Genomic DNA, 6,644 nt, shown 5'->3' with positions numbered 1-6,644 from the left:
CTACCGCCCCACTACTGCTGTCACTGCTACTACTGCTACTGTTGCTGCTGCTGCCTGGGCTCTCCTCCGGTTCAAATTCTACACCAGACTTCCTACAGAGATGATAGAGAGGGTGACGGGGGGGGGGGGGGGCATGTGAGAGAGAAAGAGAGAGAGAGAGAGACAGAGAGAGAGAGAGAGAGAGAGAGAGAGAGAGAGAAAGAACGAGAGAGAGAGAGACACAGACAGACAGAGAGAGGGAGAGAGAGGTGGGGGGAGAGAGAAAGAGAGAAGTTAAGGTAGAGAGTGTGGAAGAGAGGTGGGGTAAAGGAAAGTCAGAGAGCATGTGAGGGTTAGGGAGAGAGAGCATGACAGAAAAATAGAGAGAGAGAATGAGAGGAATATGAGCATATTTGTAATGCATTTACAATATTCTGATTAAACATGCTACCCCAGGCAGGCAGAGGATGGTAAACAAATAACAACATCTCAGAATATATTGGAAAATAATGAGAACACAGGGAACATAATGCCATTAATGACTCTGAGGTCCAATTGTTATTCCCTCTCTGCACCCTGATACACCTCATATCCTGCATAGAAAATACACATATTAATCAATTGCTACATGGCTATAGCAACAGTTTGTCAATGCAACATGTAAACATTTTAGAGAGAGAGAGAGAGACGAGAGACAGAGAGAGAGAGAGAGAGAGAGAGTGTCACGCCCTGACCTTAGAGATCCTTTTACGTCTCTATTTTGGTTGGTCAGGGCGTGAGTTGGGTGGGCATTCTATGTCCTTTTTCTATGTTTGGTATTTCTTTGTTTCGGCCGGGTATGGCTCTCAATCAGGGATAGCTGTATATCGTTGTTGCTGATTGGGAGCCATACTTAGGCAGCCTGTTTTCCTTTGGGTTTGGTGGGTAGTTATTTTCTGTTTAGTCATTTGTTACCTGACAGAACTGTTTGGCTGTTGTCTTTTGTTTATTTTGTAAAGTGTTCTCTTTTCCCATTAAATTACAAAGATGAGCACTAACCACACTGTGCCTTGGTCTACTCCATTCAACAGCCGTTACAGAGAGAGAGAGAGAGAGAGAGAGAGAGAGAGAGAGAGAGAGAGAGAGAGAGATTTCTACGATAGGAATATTAGGAATGGTCAGTGGGGACCTAAAGAATAATCATGTCATATTGTTAATTATTTTGTGACATTATTAAAAACTGTATGAACCAAATACTGTTACATAGGAAGGAAACACATTCTAGCTTCCAAGTTTCTATCCAATATGATGTTAATACAATATTAGGAACGATGAAACTATTTTTGTTAAGATAGGAATGTGATTTTGGTTTTCTAGTGAGGTAATGTTTTTCATGTCCGTTGCATATTAATCAAGCCACGCCCCTAATGCGGTCAGAAGAGCGTGTCACTGTGATGGAACTGCCTTTCCGTCCAGAGTGCTTAAAAGGAGTCGCTAAGAATTTAACATTTTCAGACCAGCAGATGGACAACATGAGCTGAACATTACAAATGGTTGAAACTCTAAGACTCAACACTAGGTGAAGAAGATAAAGACCTTAAGATTTCCAGTCTGCAGCTGAGCATGTAAAAGTGGTCCTATAACTTTGACTGTCTACCCGAGAAAGGAAGGAGAAGATCCCATCTCAGACAATCTTTGGTGTATCTGAAGAAACATCCACTACAAGCCGGAGCAACTAAGAAGGACATTGTGACCTTTGGTGGACAACAAGAGCCTTACACCCATCGAGCCACTTCCCATAGAAGGATCGATTGGTTTCAGAGAGACAAAGGACAAAGACATCTATACATAAATACATTATATTACTTACCCAAATGGGCGGTGGTTCATGAGCAAAGTATTATTATTACTTTGAGGGTAGTTTACAAATGTACGATAAGTTTGACTCTCTTTGTCTCTCCCTCTCTTTATCTACCCCTCCCTCTCCATATGTGTAACAAGCCATCATATCTTATCAGTAAATAAATAATTAAATACATTTGTGTAGAACTGAATAATCAGAAAAGGCTGGTGTTCTTGCTTGCGGATTGCAGAAGTCTGTGACGTGCAGAATGAGACTGATATGAGGTAATGATTAATAAGTGACTGTTATCGATATATAACATCTTATATATCTTTAGAGTTTAATTCGGGAGATGGTAATTTGTTAAACAACTTATTTCGTGGTGCCCCAAATTCCTAATGAGTTAATTGTTACCTGATTAATTTAATCAGGTAACAATTAAACATAGTTGATTCGATAAATAACAGTCATCAGATTAATGAAAGTCACATCACGACGACAGCATGCCTATGAGTTATTTTGCAAACATGTTATCCACAACATGTCTTGTCTTATGAACTATTATTTTAAATAATTACATAATGGATATGAATCAATTATTTATATATACACTACTAGATTTCTAACAGGGTGGCACTATTAAGAAGCCACAACGCCTCCATCTTGGCACTCCCCCACCAGTGCCAATAATATTTTGGAAGCTATAGAAATGTATTTATTCATGTCTACATTTCTTTTTGCCATGTTTATTCTATTGCAGACACGTTAATGCATACTTTAAAATTATATTATGTCAGCTAAACATAAAAATATAAAATGAAAAAATATTTGAAAACATTTTTCTTAAAGTATAATTTTTTGAATGTTACTGTCCCCACTAAATCAAAAAATACTTAAATATATGTAATCTTTTCCTTGAAACATTTAATTTAAATACATCCTATGGAGGACTGCTCTTTCAGGGGAGTTCCAATATGGCTGACCGGGGCTTCAAAGCCTTTTATTGGCCAATACATAGCATACACAATCCAGGGTTTATATATATCATTGACATACTTGTTGTGGCACACGGATGTAAATTAAAACCAAGTGACTCTCTACGGATATCTAGGCTCAAAACAATGATCATTTACACTTAAAATTATTGTGTGCATTCAGCTAAGGCATTATTGATTGCGTCTCCATTTGATTTACTCTACATGGGTTGTTTTTAGGCTTTCAGCACCATGGACAGCAGCACAGAGCCACAGCTATTGATCACAGCTTCATACATCCTCAAGACACCCTACACAGACACTGCATAGCCAAATCCAAGTTCAAAGGTTATAACCACATTCATATAGACAGAAATATAGCACATTCCCCATAGGCTTAAAAATGTGTGCCCTTTGTAGCCCCATCAAATGGGGAATAAATACTTTCACCCAAAATACAGTATTATTGAAGAGGAGATCCAAGTAAACACACACACACACACACACACACACACACACACACACACACACACACACACGCACTCACATTCAGGGTTTGGGAGTAACGGATTACATGTAATCTGATTACAAAACAACAAACTATTCCGTTACATTACCAGCTAAAATATTGCAATTAGATTACATATACTTTTGAAAAACTAGATGATTACTTATTGGATTACTTTTAAATTCACAAAGCATGTTTGAGAAAAAATACATTATGACACCTTTCTGTTTACTCAATGACATTCTATGCAGCATTGAAAAAAGGCGCAAGTTTAAGTTTGTTTCACTTGAGCGAGTCCGACCACAAGTCAGAGACCACTACAAACAAAAACATTGTGCTTCCTCAGGGGTTCTTTGGGAAGTGTGATGGTTCTGTGCAGAACCATACAGACCCAAAGAACTCTTTGAGCCCTTCAAAGGTTTTTTGCAGTTCTTTCCTTGGCGCGACAGGTAGCCTAGTGGTTAGAGCGTTGGGCCAGTAAACAAAAGTTTGCTGGATCGAATACTTGAGCTGAAAAAATCTGTTGTTCTGCCCCTGAACAAGGCAGTTAACCCACTGTTCCTAAACCATCATTGTAAATAAGAATTTGTTCTTAACTGACTTTCCTAGTAAAATAAAATATATATATATATTTTAGTGATAATTAAAATATAGGGGCAGCGGCTCATTCAAATATTTCTGGGAATGGTTTGTTCACAGCCCTTATTGTGCAACTATGAGTGAGTGTCATTCCAGTTGATCTAATCTGTTGTGGTATGCTATTACATGTTATATATACATATATGACTATAGCCAGTGATGGTGTCTTGTGAAAGACTCACGTATGGCAAGTCAGTAGTTCTCAATTCTCTCATCAGGGACCCCCAGCCGTTCCAAAGCTAGCACACCTGATTCAACTTGTTAATAAACAAAATAATAAAACCTATGGAATTTTAACAATATAATATGGCTATTAAACCAGAATAAAAACCCTGTATGGTTGTAAAAATAAACTTTGAGATTGAGAAAAGTTCTTTATAGAACCACTCTCCATAAAGGTTCTATAAAGAACCATAAAGGGGTTCTATATAGCCCCAAAAAGAGTTGTAACAATAGTGGAACCCTTTTTTGGTGCTATATGGAAGATTTTGTAATGGTTCATTATAGAACCTTGGAGAAGGGATCTTTAAAGCACCATACAAGTTCCATTTAGAACCTTATGAGCATGGTTCTTTATAGAACTTTCAAAAAAAATAACAATTTGTTTTTAGTGTGTATGATTACACACCAAATGCGTTTGATGGATCCTTTTTGTCTTGATAGCTCATTCATCCCCCCTCCTCTCCCCTGTAACTATTCCCCAGGACGTTGCTGTAAATGAGAATGTGTTCAACTTACCTGGTAAAATAAGGGTAAAATAAAAATAAAGAAAATAAAAATCTAAAAGTAACTGAAAGTAATCTGATTACATTACTGCGTTTGTGAAATCCCCAAATTACATTTCTGATTACAATTTTGGACAGGTAACTAGAAGGCTAACTATAACGGATTACATTTAGAAAGTAACCTACCCAACCCTCACACACACACACACACACACACACACACACACACACACACACACACACACACACACACAGTCAATCTGGCGCTCTCTGGAGAAACACTTCCGGGCAGGGGACAGCAAATGGTGCATGCTGATGCTGATATGGAAATATTATTTCCATAGCTAGACATCAGAGGAAAATATTATAGTAAAGACATGGCAGCCGCCAATGCAAGCTTAACTAGCCAAACTGGTGCTATAAGCTATTATTAATTTCAGCCTGGTTTCATAAACTAGACGTAACATAATAAACAAAAATTCCGGTCACTCAAATTAGCATGATAAGTTAAGTTTGATATGGTATGTATTAATATGTGAATGTCCCATATCCATTTTGTTACGAATTAGAATTTGTATGATGTTACGAATTGCAATGTCAGTATGGGGTATGTGTAGGAGCCCATCTCCCCTGCGTCTGGTCTTGATTTAGCATCAGTCAGTCAGACAAACAGACAGGCTCTATTACAGGCTACTCTACTTTGGGCTACACAACGCAATCCGCATAGTAGAGTAGGCTACGAGGAGGCTACCTCCAGACTGAACCCACTATATGTGTGTTAGAGACCTCTCTAACGCACAGAAAGCTGATTCAAACTCAAATTCACCAGCTCTGCAAGCGTTATGATATCAAAATACGTTCGTTAAACACCAAATATGAAGTTTCGCTTAGCAACTATCTTAATTTACTCACGTTACGGTTGGTATGTACTTCCAAAAAATATATAAATAAAAATGTATAAGCAACCGAAAAAAATTATCTTCGCACCTCTGTAATGCACAGGTCGGAAGTCTGGAACAGCTCAATACATTGGAGGTGCCGGCATTTTTTCGGTTGCTTGTCAGTTTTAATTTAGACCTTTTTTAGAAGTACATAATGGCTGTAACGGGAGTAAAAGAAGATAGTTGCTCAGCAAAACTCTATATTTGGTGATCAACGAACGTATTTTGAAATGATAATGCTTGAAGAGCTGGTGAATGGGAGTTTGAATTGGAGCTTTGTGGGTGTTGAGAGACGTCTCTAACCCACAGATACTGGTTCACCACCATACCTCAAATATGACAGCTCTGAAACCACGGATCATCGCGGTAGTGAGATGAAGTAACCCCTTTGCTCATCCGTTTTTCGCTCGGTGCGCCCTTGACATTCGCCCCGATCTCGTAAAAGCTATACCCTATAAAATGGGTCGGAAACGCCATCATCCTGCGGACACCAGAGAGAAACCACCTGCCATCAGAGACATCCCCCGCGGATAATCCACTACAGTATCGCCCCCTCCCCTCTCCCAGCCCAGCATCCTTCACCCTCCGCGGTCACAATGTCAAACAGATGTGTACAGCACACGGTTCTCTGAAAAAGACGACGCAAATGCTACCTGTCGTTGCTTTGGTTCTCACGTGCCAGAAGTCTCTCCCCATCTTGACTCAGCCCTCCTCCAGTAGACTCCTCTTTGTCGGTTTCTGTGGTCAGACAGACTGGCTGCGGAGGGATGGAGGGCAAAGAGCGGCGCGAGTCTACAGCATCCACTGATTCTGCCTTCCTGAACACTGCGCATGCGCCACCGTCTGACAGCCAGGTGATCACGATTCACCACGAAGGAAAATTTCAATTAAAGGGACAAGGAGATTTATCCGGCAGTAACATATAAATGATAAAGATCCCCACGTGTATCACATGCATGCGCAATATGTTTGCATTTCTCATCAAAAATGATTTGGTTTCGTTCATGAATGTGATAAAAATAGAAATGCATCATATTTTGCCTATTATCTCTCACC

The sequence above is a fragment of the Salmo salar genome, chromosome ssa10 (genome assembly GCF_905237065.1).
Source record: "Salmo salar chromosome ssa10, Ssal_v3.1, whole genome shotgun sequence".
Lineage (NCBI taxonomy): Eukaryota > Metazoa > Chordata > Actinopteri > Salmoniformes > Salmonidae > Salmo > Salmo salar.
This window is presented reverse-complemented; position numbering follows the sequence as displayed.